Here is a 16,467-nt window from a genome sequence, read left to right on the forward strand (position 1 = left end):
TCCACATGCAGCCTGCTGGGGGACCTTAGGCTAGTCACAGTTCTCTCAGAACTCGCTCAGTCTTACCTACCTCACAATGTGTTTGTTGTGGCAGGAGGAGGGAGAAGATGATTATAGGTCACTTTGAGACTCTTTTCAGTAGAGAAAAGTGGGGTATAATTACCAACTCTTTTTCTGTAACTTTTATATAGTTCTTGTGATTATTCTCAAGAAGCTGAGGGGCAGCATACATGGATTTAACTCCTTCCCTTTTCTCTCTGCTCTCCATAGTTCTCTCGATTCCATCTCTGTCATCAACCACTTGTTTTTGTTTTGTTCTCCAAACAAGGCCTGTCCGCAATCCTCATCTCTCTGTGGCCTCCATTCTTTCAATTCTTTTTGGACTTTGTTTCTGGCCCCGTTTCTCCTTGTTTTATCTGGGCACAGTGGCAAAGCAACGACTCCTAAAGCTTTCAGTCTAGAGCAATTCACACTAATGAATGAAACATAGACACACACAGGTTATGCAGAACTGGCAGAAAATTCTGCCATAGAGTGAAGAACATGGTACATCCTCTATCATGTGATTCTGAAGCTAGGAAGGAGGAATGGCGAAGGGGTAATGACAGAGGCATCCTCCAAACCATAGTTCCTTTGTAATGGGTTTGGGCAGGCTATAGAAAATGTCCCCTAGTATGGGAAAGGATATAGACAATGTCCATTTTGGAATTCACCCAGCGGGTATAGAGAGGGTGAGAAGACTGCAATCATCTTGCAGCCACAATGGATAGAGCCAAAGAAGACTAAATATACACTCCAATTTAAACCATGGTATTGGAACTTAATCCAGCTTCCACTAAAGGGGCAGCTGTCAGGATTAGATGATAAACTGTGCCATTAAAATATGTTGAAAAGTATACCATTGCAGTTTTTATTATCCAGACAGAACTGCATTTATATTATATTAGTGCCAATGCAGCACTGCTTCCTGCATGCAGAAAAAATGGTTTTTCACAGATTGGTCTTCACAGCAGTCATTTTCACAAAAGATGCAAAGTGTCAGGCTAGTCTGCATCACCTGCAAATGTTGCTAATGCCAGATAGGAAGTAGAAAAGAACCATTGTCAGATCAAATACATATTGAGATAAGTACAGGTTTTACATCTGAATTACAGGTATGGGAAATGCAAGGAGTCACTTTGTCATTGTTATTATTATTATAGTTATCATACCATCAGGTTCCTATTCCAAGCAACTTGCATAAAAGCTACATAGATGCCACTGTTTATGACCTCATAGTAACACTGTGAGGTAAATTACAATGAGAGGGAGAGACTGGCCAAGTTCCTCCAGGGAACATCATGGCTGAATAGAATCACGATCCTCCAGATCCTAGCTTTAATCACTGTACCACACCTATAAAGGACTAAACAAGAAGAGACAGTAGAAGGTCAATGAACAGATGCTCCATTTTTTAAAAAAATTCTGTGAATCATATCAGACCTCAGGAAGAAGCTCTTTTTTTCCATTAAAGGAAATCTTTGGCCACATTCCAGCACAAATTTGTTTTCGATGGACTGAAGATTGTATTACTCTGTGCTGGATTGGGAACTTGGTATTTACTCCATATTTTTGAAGTACTAAACGTACTTTTCAACAAGGAATGTTGGCTTTTTTCCCAGTGGATGATCTTGCTGTGAAGCCATAATGTCTAATCTGAATTATGGCACTTTGTTACCATACCATTAAAATATAGATTACAACTATATTAAACCATACATTATCATTTAATATATAGATTACATTAAACTATAGATTATCATTTATTATATAAAGGGTTGAATGGTTGCAATAGAGCCAGCTGAACCTGAATCCACTGAAGATGGAGTTCCTATGGTTGGGTCAGGGTGGATCAGATGGACATGGCCAGCTTCCAACTCTTGATGGTTTGCAACTAACACTAACAATACTAGTCAAAAGTCTTGGAGTGATTCTGGATGTCTACCTGTCTATGGAGGCCTAAATCGTGAATGTAGCCTGCCTGGCATTTTACCACCTGCGCCAAGCGAGGCTGCTAGCCCCCCTATCTGGCCTAGCCTAGCCTAGCCATGCAACAGTCATCTTCAGGCTAGACTACTGCAAATCACTCTATGCAGGGGTACACTTGAGGCTGCTTTGGAAGCTCCACCCGGTGCAGAATGCGGCGGCACAGGTGCTGGCTGGGATACCCTGGCAGGCCCATAACCAACCAGTGCTCCACCAGCTGCATTGGTTCTAGGTGGAATTATCAGATCCAAAGTTGGGTACTCATCTTTTAAGCCCCTTTAAACCGTCTGGGGCCTTTGTGCCTGTGGAACCACCCCTCCAGATACACACTCAAAGAGCCTTATGCTCAGTAAATAACCTACTGGTGGTCCCTAGCCCTAAAGCAATTTGGCTGTCCTTGACCAGGGCCAGGGCTTTCTCGGCTGGAATACTGTTGAATGGGACCAGGGGCCTGTGGGCCTCGTCACACAGTTCTGCAGCGCCTATCACATAGCGCTATTCCACCAGCTCTATGTTTAAGGACAGCAACATTACATCAGTTTGGCCTTCCCTTTCCTCCTCTTTTCCTTCCTTACTATTTTTATTATTTCCCTTTCCCTCCTTCCCTCCCCCCCCCCCGCCCAAGCTAGTATGAATGCAGTTGTGGATATGGTCTTATCATCCCTCCCCTAAGGATAGTGATTTGTAAATATGAATGTTATATGATTTTAATGTATTATGTTTTTATGTTGTATGAGGTCCTGAGCCCATTTGGGGAAGGGCATCTTATACATTCAATAAATAATAAAAACAAATAATAATAATAAATTATGAATTAATTAAAACTGAAGTTTGAAGAAAGCATGAAAGAAGATGGGGAAAGGCTTCTTACGAAACCAGAATCTCTATTCATTATTCAAATGCTTAGCAAAAATGATATGTAAAACAAAACATTTTAACAGAAAAGAACTACTCAGTATTTTCAAACATTATAATCACAATTCAATCCAAATGCCAATACACGGTAGTCATATCTATTTTTTACTGAAAGGCACCACACAACATCATATTACCTGACATTTAGACAATCTTGATAGAATGGTTATATCTAAACAGATGGACAGCATTTGTTCCTTTCTGTATGGAAAAACAGTTGTGGAAAGTTTTTCCAGTTAATAGTATATTGTCTAAAACAGACTGAACTTGGGGTTCATTTTGATCTCATTCTACATCCTAAGAAGTAAGAGCCACTTCCCAAGAAAAACAAAAGTCAACAGGCATCCCTTCACCATCAAGTGTGTGTAAAAAGGGCTGAGTGAAAGTGCTTTCTATCTCACATTACCATTATAGGAGGCACTTCAGTCCCTGAAGTGGAAAAAGCTGGGAAAAATATGATTCATTGGTTTCCCTGCCTTGGTATGGTAGAAGACTGAGTAGGCACCCGTCTCAGCAATGGCGAAACTGCAACGGGGAGGGGGGACGCTGAACCCCGGATGTGTGCTCTTGGCATCATGTGGGGGTGGAAAATTGCCCCCCAGCATGGGCAGGGCATGGGCGGATCAGGGCAGGGTGGAGGCAAATCAAAGTGAGGGCGAGACATGGGCAAGGCAGTATGGGGTGTGCGAGCAGGTTGTGCCCCAGGTACAGTTTCCCCTCCCTCAAACCCTGCATCTCAGCAGCACATATGTTTTCTATATAAATAAATAATTATGTCTATGTTATATAATAAACAATTATACTATGGGCAAGACCTAGTTGTGGCTTGCATAATTAATTTCTGCTAGGTTGCACCTTTTATTTCAACCAGGTGGAACTGGACACAATTAAAGCAAAAGTCTATTTTCTTTTTTTAAAGCATTTTAATTAATTGTAATTTTATTTGACAAACAGTACCAAAAAGATAAAAAATTATTTACATGAAACTTGCTTTTCTTACATTTTCCAACTATTACAATTCATATTATTACAATTCATATTATTATTTCACAAGTTGAGGAAACATTTCATTTTACTCTTCATTTTGATCATCTAACAGCATATATCTACTATATATTCTTATTCATACCCACTTATAATTTATTTATGAGTTTCTAATTCTACAGTTTACTTCTTTACTTTTGTCCGCTTTCCACTTTGAGGCATATTCCACTCTGGCAGCAGACACAATATAGTTAAATAGTTCACTGTACCTTTTTGGCAGCATATTTAATAGCATACTCTTCAAATCTAATAGTAATTTGATTTGAATATCTTCTGTATCTCACTATGAATCATTAACCAATATTTTCTTGCTTTCTTACAAATCCACTATCTGTGATAAAATGTTGCATCTGTAATAGCCTGTATACAATTATGCATTTGTTATCCAAAATTATTCAACACTGTCTACCCGAAGTACAAAGTCTTCCATTAATACGCCAATCCAGACAGTCTGCCAGGCAAATTTAAAAGGTAAGTTTGGCAGAGATATGCTATAATCGTTTCTCAGTGTTTCCATTCGTGATGTTATTTAAATTCTTTAGATTTTTATGAAGCAAGTTCCAGTATTTATCAAAAGTCATTAACTCGGACTGGACAACATAAGAATAGTGTTGTTTGTCTTCCCCCACTGCATCTTGATGGAATCAGCAAGTGAAGAGCCATAGTTTAAACCAACTCAATTCTTTTAATTTGTATCTGTCAATATGGCCCTTAAGAGATACTTAAGGGGACTGGGAGTTTTTCTACTCCTCTGCCTCACCCTTTAGGTCCACAAAATGGGAGAGAAGCAAGAGCTCATAATGAAGGGAACTCCCTGACTGTCACCACATTGGTTCTCCCATCAGGTCTATTTTTCACAATGCTGTCTAATATCCACAAAAATAACATCCCAGTTATGCCCCTGAGACCCTTAATCTGCAGAGATCCCCAATTTGTTATGACTTGTTTCCCTTCTATATACATGTACACCTAAATGAAGGCCTAGAATTTATAGAATGAGCCTGAGTAAAATTTTGGATCAAAAGGCACTGAGTCATGCTGAAGAGGAATCATAGAATCATAGAGTTGGAGGAGACCCCAAGGGCCATAGTCTAATCCCCTGCAATGCAGGAACACATGATCAAAGCACTCCTGACAGATGGTCATCAAGCCTCTGTTTAAAAAGCTTCAAAGAAGGAGACTCCACCGCACTCCGAGGTAGTGCATTCCACTGTCGAACAGTCCTTACTGTCAGAAAGTTTTTCCTGATGTTTAGGTGGAGGATTCCCAGAATCCCTCTTAGGATAGTTTTTTGCATGATTGACAGAAAATTCCTTTCCTTGCTTTAACCTTTGAGAACTCCTGGAGAACAGGAGAAGTCCCAGTGGACTGGAGGAGGGCTAATGTTATACCCATCTTCAAAAAGGGGAAAAAGGAGGACCCTAATAATTAAAGGTCCAGTGAGCCTGACATCAATACCAGGGAAAATTCTGGAGCATATCATTAGACAGACAGTCTGCCAGCACTTAGAAGGGAATACTGTGATCACAAAAAATCAGTGTGGGGTTCTGAAAAACAAGTCATGCCAGACTGAGCTTATTTCTTTTTTTTTGATAGATGACAAGCTTGGTAGATGAAAGGAATTCTGTGGGCACAGCATACCTTGATTTCAGTAAGGCTTTTGACAAGGTGCCCCATAATATTCTTGCAAGTAAGCTAGTGAAATGTGGACTAGGCAATGCTACTGTTAGATGGGCTTGTAATTGGTTGACTGATCCAACCCAAAGAGTGCTCATTAATGGCTCATCTTCATCCTGGAGAAAAGTGACTCTCCCTTTCCACATAGACAAAGAAATTATTTTCAGAATGCATGTGCATTCAGTACATTCAAGCTGAAAAAATACCTGAGAAATACCTAACCAGTATTTTTCAGGTATTTTTTTGAATTTAGGTATATTTGACCTGAAAAATATTGGTATGGGATGCAGTTCCAGAAAGCTGGTTCAAAATTGAACCCTAATCATAGATGAATAAAATGGCATAGGTTTCATAGTTGAAAGAGCCCTGAGGTGCAAAGTGTTTAGCTACATTGCTGTAGTCCAAACTCTGCTCATGACCTGAGTTCAATCCTGATGAAAGTTGGTTTCAGATAGTTCAGGGTTGACATTCATTCTTCTGAGGTTGGTAAAATGAATAGCCAGCTTGCTTGCTGAGAGTAAAGCGTAGATGACTGGGAAGACAATGGCACACCATCCCATAAACAAAGTCTGCCTGGTAAACATTGCAATGTGATCTCACCCCAGGCGTCAAGAATGACGCAGTGCTTGCACAGTGGTCTACCTTTACCTTTCTTCATAGTTGACTTCAATGAGGTGCTTTGAAGATTTTGTTTTTGTAATGGTTCTCACAAAAGAAATGCTACCGCATCGCTTATAAAAAGGGACATGGTAGACTCCCAGTGTCATATGGAAAGATAATTTTTGGAAATATAATTTTTCCCCAAGCACTCAGATTGTCCTGGCACAGCTATAGAATGGTGATGCCACCCTTTACTTATCACTTTTGTCTGATATGTAGATTAATAGCTGATTTGATGGGAGAAGAGGAATTGTCTGGCTTCTGCTACTGAATGCTGTCGGAACTGTCGATAGAATATTACTTTGCAATCTAAAATGAGTCCCTTTTCTATAACTGTGGAATAAAGCTAATTGTGCTTTGAGCTAGATAATACAATATTTTCACCAATGGAGTGAAATCAGTTATCTAAATACTTTTTAGTGTTCATAGTTAAAACACAAGAGAATTGATTGCAGCACTTTGTCTGTTGAAGTCTCAGTAGGAAAGTTTCTTAACAGAGTAGGAAATTATGGGTGGGGAGGAGAATGGAGAAAATTGCCACTGGCTTGCTTCTGATTCGGCTCCCAGGATCAAACCAATTAGTGTCAGCCAGAGTAACACACAGTTACAATATCATGGTGTTGCTAACAAGCATTAAGATCAGGGGCAATACAGAGGGGCAATAAAGGGGAGCAGTACAGAAACACCAAAGAAAGCAGTTACAAGGGAATCACACTAGGAAAATATGCAATCAGATAGAATTTGTATTCCAGCTAGAGTCCTGCTGGAGTCTCTAAGGCAGACTGAATTAATCTCCACATGTATGTATCAATGTTTGGTGCATAGTCAGCAGTTCTTCTGACATATGCCATAGCTCTCTAGGCAGGGCATTTCTCCATGGGTTATTTGCCATGGAGGCAATGCTGTTGGGAAGTGGGGAGAGGGGCTACTTCCCTACAGCACTGTGGAGCATTCATGCACCTCCTGGGGTTTCCCCAGCTTTGCTTTGAATTGATTTGCTGTGAAATTTTGGAAAAGAAATGCCTAGAAGGTATGTATGACTAAGACTACGAAGGAGGAGGAGGAGGAGGAGGAGGAGGAGGAGGAGGAGGAGGAGGAGGAGGAGGAGGAGGAGGAGGACTACTACTGGTGGGAACATTGTCCAGAGAAAGTAATGGAAAATGAGGACAAGATCTTGTGGGACTTGTGGGACTTTCGAATCCAAACTGACAAAGTGGTGAAACACAATACACTAGACATCACTATGGTCAAGGACAAGAAGGTGGCCATCATCGACATAGCAGTACCTGGTGACAGCAGGGTCATTGAAAAGGTCATTAGATACCATGATTTGAAAATTGAGCTTCAGTGTCTATGGCACAAACCAGTTGAGGTCGTTCCAGTGGTGATCAGCACCCTGGGCACCATTTTGAAAACACTAGGGCAGCCCTTGAAACATCTTTGAAATTCAGAAGGCAGCCCTGCTGGGATCCACACAAATTCTCTGCCGATACATTACAATTGTTTGGAGGCGGTTGCTGGATGGTTGCAACAGAGCAGGTTAAAACTGAATCCATCGAAGACGGAGGTCCTTTGGCTGGGCCGCAGGGGGGAGGTGGGGGATTTTCAACCGCCGGAGTGGGAGGGGGCGACATTGGCACCAGCCTCCTCTGTCCGCAGCCTGTGGGTCCACCTGGATTCATCTCTTTCAATGGAGACCCAGCTGGCCCATATAACCCGGGTTGCGTTTTTTCATCTTCGACAGGCCCGGCGGTTGGCCCCCTTCCTCTCCCAGGCAGACCTCGCCACTGTGATCCATGCAACGGTCACCTCTAGGTTAGACTATTGTAACTCGCTCTACGCGGGCCTTCCCTTACGTCTGATCCGGAAGTTGAAGCTGGTACAACATGCAGCCGCGCGAGTGCTCACGGGCGGTGCCTTTAGAGAACACATTCAACCTGTGTTATGTCACTTGCATTGGCTCCCGGTTGAGTTCCGAATCATTCTTAAGGTGTGGGTGCTTACCTTTAAGGCCTTACACGGCCTGGGACCTTCGTACCTTCGGGACCGTCTTACCCCATATGTCCCCTTGCGGCCTCTGCCTTCGGCAGAGGCCAACTTGCTGGTTGTCCCTAGCCCCTCGATGATGCGGTTGGCCTCTACCCGGGCCAGGGCCTTTACAGCCCTGGCCCCTGCCTGGTGGAACACTTTACCACCAGCTGTCCGAGCCCTGCGGGATCTTGGAGAGTTCCGCAGGGCCTGTAAGACCGAATTGTTCCACTGGGCGTTTGGAAGGGCCGACCGCTGATGTGCGCCCCCTCCTCCTCCCCCCCCTCTATGGGGCCCTTAACTTTCTGGGTCTGTTCTCCAGGGTGGGTTTATTATGTTTTATGAAGTTTTTGTCGGATGCCGTAGTATTTTTAATCAATTCGCTGTTTTAATGGGGATTTTAATGTTATTGTGCTATTATTATGTTGTTCACCGCCCAGAGCCCTTCGGGGGAGGGGCGGTATACAAAATTGATCATAAATAAAAATAAATAAATAAAAATTTCCTAGGTTTCTGGGTGAGGCTCAAATTGTAATGAAAGGCCAACAACCAGCTAAAGAACTGGCAGCTGTGAAATCAACCCATGATAATAGTGAATGAAAGTCAAGAACAGACAGTTACTGAAATCCCAGAGTACCAAACAGGAATACAGAAAATGAGAACTGAAAGCTGGCATAACAAAGCTCTGCACAGCCAATTTCTGGAGAAGATCAAGGACAAGGTGAACAATGAAAATACCTGACTGTGTTTAACAACTGGAACTGTGAAACACGTCAGACTGAGGACAAGAAAGTAACCACAGTGACCAAGGACAAGAAAGTGGCCATCATAGCAGTTCTTGGTGACAGCAGGCTTGTTGAAAAAGAACATGAGTAGGTCACTAAATACCATAATTTGAAAATCAGGCTCCAGCAACTATGGCACAAACCAGCTAAGGTCCTCCCAGTCATAATGGGCATCGTGGGCACCATTTTGAAAACACTAGGGCAGCACTTGAAACATCTTCAAATCAACATGAGTGAGACTCATAATGCAGTCCTGTTGGGATCCACACGAATACTACATGACAACATCCTAGGTCTCTGAGGCTTGAATTGTAATGAAAGGTCAACAACTAGCTAAAGAACTGCCAGCTGTGATAGCAAACAAAATTTAATAATATCCATGATTTGAAGATAGAGATTCAGCAACTATGGCACAAACCAGCTGAGGTAGTCCCAGTGGTTATTGGTATCCTGGGCACCATTTCAAAAACATTCGGGCTGCAGTTAATACACCTTCAAATTGATAAAATCAACATCTCTCAGATTCAAAAGGCAGCACTGCTGGAATCCACATGAATTACATGCCAATACATTACAATGTCCTAGACCTCTGTGTGGGACTCAAATTGTAATGAAAGGCCAACAACCAGCTAAAGAACTGGCAGCTGTGATAGTAGACAAAATTGCATAATAAATTATGCGGATGGGAAAATCTGCATTTCCCCATCCACATGGCAACCATTTTCCTTGCTAGCATCCCTGCCTTGGCCATTTCTTCCTCTGCCACCAGTGATGGGGGGCAGGGTTTTAAATGACAACTGCATATCATTTACACACACACACACACACACACATTCTGTTACACCAAAATGTGTAATGGGTTTTCTGAATTCTTAGCTTTCATTTTAAAATAAGTTACATTTCTAGCCCCGTTGGTTGTGGATTTTTAAGGGAAAAGGCCTATCTCTGCAACCAAAGGGACTAGGCATCTACTTTAAAACCATGTTAGCAGAAAATTCAGTGAACGTGACATAGATTGCTCTAATTTTCTAATGAACTGATGATTTGAAAATTGGGGGTGGGGTATAGTGGGCCAGTAGTATTTTGCAGCAGAGTTTTCAGAACAGACTTCAGTCCCTGATGGTTTCAAATTATTGCTGTTCAAACTTTTGTACATTTTGGAAGCACAGACGTTTGGAATTTCCACTAGCTTTGAAGCTTGGACACATCCGGGTTCTGGTTAGCTTAGTAGACTTTTATTGTATTACACATGAACTTTGTACTACAAAGAATTTTATCAGTGTTATTAGGGTCTGTTTTTCAGATACCTTGTGGTACTGTTGTATTGTTTGTAGTTTTATTATACTTATAACAATACTTCATTTGAAAGTAGACAGCAATTGCTGTGAGCCTTCTTCAGTGTAATTTCTGTTGGGCTGTACTGTGTGCACTGATTCCCACTTAATTCAAATGGTGGTATCTCTAGACCCTGCCTGGAGTTTGGCAACCCTAATTCAAAGAGACTATCCATGCAATACTAAGCAGGTCTACTCAGTACCCCATGACACCTATCTGTGACACCTGGCTTCGCACCAGCGGTTGCATACCACCTCCAGTTACCCTGACATTCTGGGGGAGTTCCAGGGATGTTCCAGGGGCAGGACTAACCTTAGTTGCCCTCTAGACTCCTCTCTGCCCCCTGTACACTGGCAGAGCTGCCAGCAGACATATGCTGAGATTTTCACGGTGTATCTCTATTCTCCCTCGTAGGAGAGTTGGAAGGGTTGTTTTAAAAAAAAACTTTTTCGAGCTTCCCATGCCGCAGGAAAGCCCTGTGGTATGGGTGTTGCAGCTCTCAAGTGGTGCCGTCCCTGTCCACCTCACCTCTGGATTGCATTGTTAGTAACACAATTTCATGGGGAAGACATCATTTGTAATAAATATTTAATGTTGACAGATTGTTTTGAATAAGCCAACTATATTGCAATAATACTTTGACCCAAAACTGTTCTTTAAAAAAAACTTGCAGCAGTTGTTCAATTTTTAAAAAGATTGCTATTATAAATATCAAAATTTTGAGACAACAGGTTTTAATTTTTTTGGTTGTGATCCATGGGGCTGACTTCTTAAACTAGTGTCTGTATAACTATTACTAGTGATAGTTACTGATACTAATAGCATAAAGGGGATCACAAAATTATACTTGATACAAGTTGCTGACATGTTAAACAATAAATAGGATAGGCTGTTATTGGCCAAGGATGTGCACAATACAGTAAAGTGCTGATGAATAAATAAATTTTTGTACATTAAATGATGGGAAACAGATGACAGTGAGAGGTTGTATGTCAGAGGAGAACTATATAGCTAGTTCATTCTGACATTTTGCTTAATATGGTAGTCAATTTGGAAACACAGGCTGCATTTTAATCATGCCAATAGTACTTAAATCCTAATCACTATAAGTTGCTAGCACATTTATCCTGCTAAAATCTAATTAAGTTCATGAATAAGATGTAGATGATAACTGGAGTGGCACAGGAATAGATATGAACTCTAAATCTTTATAAATTATGTCACTGGAAAAGGCAACACTTTCAGCAAGATGCTGTCTTCATCTTTAAAGCTTCCTCTAAGACTTCATTTTAAGGGCAAGGGGACCCTTTCCTTGAACAATATAAATTGTATTGCTCTGTGCTGATCTTCATAGCTGCTATGCAGTTTGCAATGGTGTTTGTGAATAAATCTTAAAAATGGTGGTGATGTCTAATAAGGATAGAGAGCATAAGGTGTAGGGGGAGCATAGTGACTCTTGTGTGGTCCCTGGACATTTGAGAGGTTAAAAAAAGCACTGCAACAAAATGAATGCTTACACTTCTTTTCCCTCAAGAGCCTCCACTTCCAAATCTCCAGAAATTTCACAGCCTGGAGCTGGCAACCCTATGGAAAACATTTCTGTAGTTGGGAGATCTGTGGTCATTCTGAGAGAACTGCTGCCACTACTTCTGCTGTGCGTGGTGGATGGGAGCAGGTGCACAGCTAGGAGCACCACCACTACCACCACTGTTGCTGTGGAAGGGAAGAGGAAGCAGGTGGGAGGCTTGGGGAGTAACAAGGGGTTGGGGAGTAAAAAGATAGAGTGATGGGGTGGGTAACAGAAACAGAGAGAAAGCTACAGGCATGGTGGAGAATAAGAAAAGGGGTTGTAGGAGGGAGAAAGTGAGAGACTGAGAGAAGTAGGGAGAGGGAGGAGTAAGCAAAAGTGGAAGAATGTATTAGCAGCTCCCGCATGTTTCTTACAGGTCCTCACTTATCTAATAGCCATTGATAGATCTATCCTCTAAGCCCGTGGTGGTGAACCTATGGCACTCCAGATGTTCAAGGACTACAATTCCCATCAGCCCCTGCCAGCATGGCCAATTGGCTGAATGGGAATTGTAGTCCATGAACATCTGGAGTGCCATAGGTTCGCCACCACTGCTCTAAGCATTATATAATCTGCATATAACAAGTTTTGTTGCAATCTCTAACTTGATGCATTATCCACAATGAAAATGTAATTGTTATTGTTGTTCATATCACAGGATTAACCACTCTTTCTAGAGGCAGCACAGTGGATCTCTTGTCCCCATGAATAATCTAAAGATAATCAAAGATGGTTATAAAGTCGCATGTTTTGCACATGAATGACATTGATAATTGGTGCAATGGCATTCCTGTAGTATTGTTATTTTTAGAAATTTTATTTTTATGCTATTCTTATCTTAGTCTAATTTAAATTGTAATGAACGTTTTCATTTTTTTTCCCAATATGTAATATTGTGTGTGTAATAATATTAGCTTTTATTCATGCTTCCCAATTTATTAGCACAGTATAAAACTCCTTCCAACCCTGCTCTGATGTTTCAGCTACAGTTCATATAGTCAACACAACTGAAATTATTTACAATTATATTTGATTATTTAAATTTCTCTGTACTCACAAATGTTCAATCCCCACCTGTTTAAAGATGGACAGTCTTTTGTTGACCTCAGTGTGACTTGGGTCTGATTCAAAACGATAGAAGGACCTCAGGCAATGTTGCAGGGAATTCTATATAACAAGGGACTGCCATTAATTCCATATGACAAGGAACTGACAATTACTCTGTGTCACTTTCTCCTTTCTCACTCCTCCAATGGGTAGCAATGCAAAAGATCACATCACATCATACATTTTCCCACTCCCTATCCATATCATTGTGTATTCCATTCTCATTGCTTCTAAGCAAACAGCGAACAAAGACGCAACCTGATATTAATCAACATATTGCAACTGATTCCATTATGCATCAGAAATGAACTAGAATAATTTACACCTGGAGAATATGCCTCGAATATTTAAAAACCTACAGTTTTACATATAAAAATTAAAGGAAAAACTGCTTTAATTTTCATGTTATTTAATGGGTTTGCTAATCAAAACATCATAGGTGTTCCCAGACAAAGTGCTTGGAAACTATGCACTCTGAGTGAGTCAAATCTAGCCTCCTTTCACATCAGGGAATCCTTGATGAAAGCATGATTTGCAGAGGGAAATGTTCCTTTGTTCATTCTCTGACCCCCTCTTTTGTGAAGTCTGTAAATTTACAGGGTCTCATAACAAATACCTGGCATCAATAAGAAATTTCACCCAAAGTTACTATGATTCCAAGCCAATGTAACTTCAAGAGTCATGTTTTCTAATGTAAATAGACTGCCACCAGTTAATCCCATGTTTCTAGTATTTCCTTTGTACTGAGAACACAGACAAGAAAATATGTTTGTTCTTAAGGATGATTTCCTTGGAGGACAAACATTTTCCTTGTCTCTCATATTGTTAATGGCCATCATGAATTATCAGACAGGCCCCTTCCGCACACGCAAAATAATGCATTTTCAAACCACTTTCACAACTTTGCAAGTGGATTTTGCCATTCCGCACAGCTTCAAAGAGCACTGAAAGCAGTTTGAAAGTGCATTATTCTGCATGTGTGGAATGAGCCTCAGATTCTACCATACCAAGTATATTTAATTGACTAAAGAGATTCTCACTTGGCCTTTCCCTTATTAGTAATTTACAAGTGGGGGACCTGTAAGGAAAATCTCATTTCCCCCCTCCTCCACTATTTCTTCTTTCCTCCTTCCTTCCTCAGCAACCTCTCCGTTGAAATGCTGGTTCCGGCTATTGCATAGTGCTAGTTGCCAGGGTAAGCTCAGTTGGGTAGTGGAGAATCCTCAAGGGCTTGCAAGATGCCCCTCAAGGGTATCCCCCTTCTCACACTATTTCCATTTTTTTCTCTAGCAACTTCATGCCTCATGTTTTCATCCTTTCTTTTTTCCTTCTCATCCTTCCATCCACCAACTGTTTATCTGCTCCCTCCTCACTTTTTTTACTTCATTTATACCCCACCTATTTTTACTTCATTTATACCCCACCTTTCCCACAATGTAAAGAAAAGGACAGATATAATTTTAAAAAAATAGATAAATAAACAATGGTGACTGAAAGCAGTTGATGGTGGCCCCTTCCACACATGCAGAATAATGCACTTTTAATCCACTTTCAATGCACTTTGAAGCTGGATTTTACTGTGCAGAATAGCAAAATCCACTTGCAAACAATTGTGAAAGTGGATTGAAAGTGCATTATTCTGCATGTGCGGAAGGGGCCAGTGTTCTCCGTTCCTCCATCTTATTGTCACAACAACCCTGTCAGGGGCCTAGGCAAATACGCTGCTGCCTGCAAGCAAAGAACCTTACCCCAGAAGACACTCAAAATCGTGACCTTTGAAAGAAACAGTTACAAAACTGACCCTGCACGTGCAGGAAACCAGTCCGGAGAGAAGAAGAAGTATTCTTTATTTAGATAGTCTTCATGGGAGGAGTCAAAGTCCTAAGCTTTCAATATTATTAAACCGTTTTTGAACTGTTACTTATTTGCATATGGGTCTAAGGCCCCTCCCGCACACACAAAATAATGCGTTTTCAAACCACTTTCACAACTGTTTGCAAGTGGATTTTGCCATTCCGCACAGCTTCAAAGAGCACTGAAAGCAGTTTGAAAGTGCATTATTCTGCAAGTGCGGAATGAGCCTTACATTCTATTCTGGCCAAGTGCAAGGCACCTGGATTTTAGTTTGCTTGGGGAACGAACAGTAAACGTATCTGTTCTGCATTTGGCTGAAATGGGAGCAACTCAACCTGTACTTACCCTTGTGGCTCATTTAAATCTGTCTTTCACTACTTTAAGTTGAGCTTATAAATGGAAGTGGCTTGAGTAAGCACCAAAATTATTGCACAGAAATATGTCATGATTTCTTATTTGCTGCTTGATGTTTTCCCCAAGAGCTGTGGAAACGAATTTCATTATGATATATGGGCACTACTGATATAGAATTGTAGCTTATAAACCACAGAAAAAATGTAGCATCAGATCTTTCCCATCACTACTGTTCCTGACGCACCCACTCTCCATTATCATTGTACACTTACACATTTATGAAAAATTGGGGGAAAAAACTGTGTACAACTGTGTGTGATTTAATCAAGATTTTTTTATTCTAGAAACACCATGGAGTCTGTTCTCCAAATCTGTCATTGTACTGTTGTGTTGATGAGAAAATGCATTCCTGTGCACTGGCAAAAATGACTCTTGATATTAGGGTATGTATTATCTCAACAAGATTGCTTCCCTCCCCCCATAGTTTTATCCATGCAGACAAACTCAGTACAATTTCAAAGCACTACCCAAAAAGAATCTTGATGCAACCATACATATGATTGCTTCAAAATTCTTTCCAATGTGGGTATCTGTAATGTATTTATTTACTTAATTTATACCCCTCTTTGGGTTTCCCTTGGAGAAAAGGGGTACAAATTAAGAGTGAATAAATTAAATTAAAGCCCTTTGTCTCCATTGGGAACCCAAGCTGTGTACAACATTCTCCTCTCTTCCATTTTACCCTAATAACAACTCTGTGAAGTATGTTAGTCTAAGTGCGTGGGACTGACCCAAAGTCACCTGTAAAGCTTCCAAGGCAGAGTGGGAATTTGTATCTGGGTCTCCCAAGATCCTAGCCTGATAGTCTGACCACAACACACCACTGAGGCTCAAACCTAATGTAAAGGAAGCAAAGTTCCAAATTAATTGACAGAATGAAATCTGCAAAAATCTAAAAGCAGTGTAGTCTTCACCATGCCTCATCATGACCACTTACATGTAGGCTCAGTAATCCATTGGATATAGTTGTTTGTGACATTTTAAGAGACATATTCTGTATACTAGTTAAGTTCTAGTTTAGTTGCAAAGCAAGTACAGTAGTAATTAACTATC

General features: G+C 40.9%; 1 protein-coding gene across 1 annotated transcript in view; it reads left to right on the plus strand.

The window, feature by feature from the left end:
- Positions 1-15,797, plus strand: part of HTR1B (5-hydroxytryptamine receptor 1B) — a 34,584-nt gene extending 18,787 nt beyond the window's left edge. The window contains exon 2 of the mRNA XM_048495574.1: positions 15,699-15,797. The gene's annotated coding sequence lies outside the window, so the exon portion shown is untranslated. The remainder of the gene's footprint in view (positions 1-15,698) is intronic.
- Positions 15,798-16,467: the final 670 nt, after the last annotated feature.

Source organism: Sphaerodactylus townsendi, linkage group LG01 (genome assembly GCF_021028975.2).
Source record: "Sphaerodactylus townsendi isolate TG3544 linkage group LG01, MPM_Stown_v2.3, whole genome shotgun sequence".
NCBI classification, from domain to species: domain Eukaryota; kingdom Metazoa; phylum Chordata; class Lepidosauria; order Squamata; family Sphaerodactylidae; genus Sphaerodactylus; species Sphaerodactylus townsendi.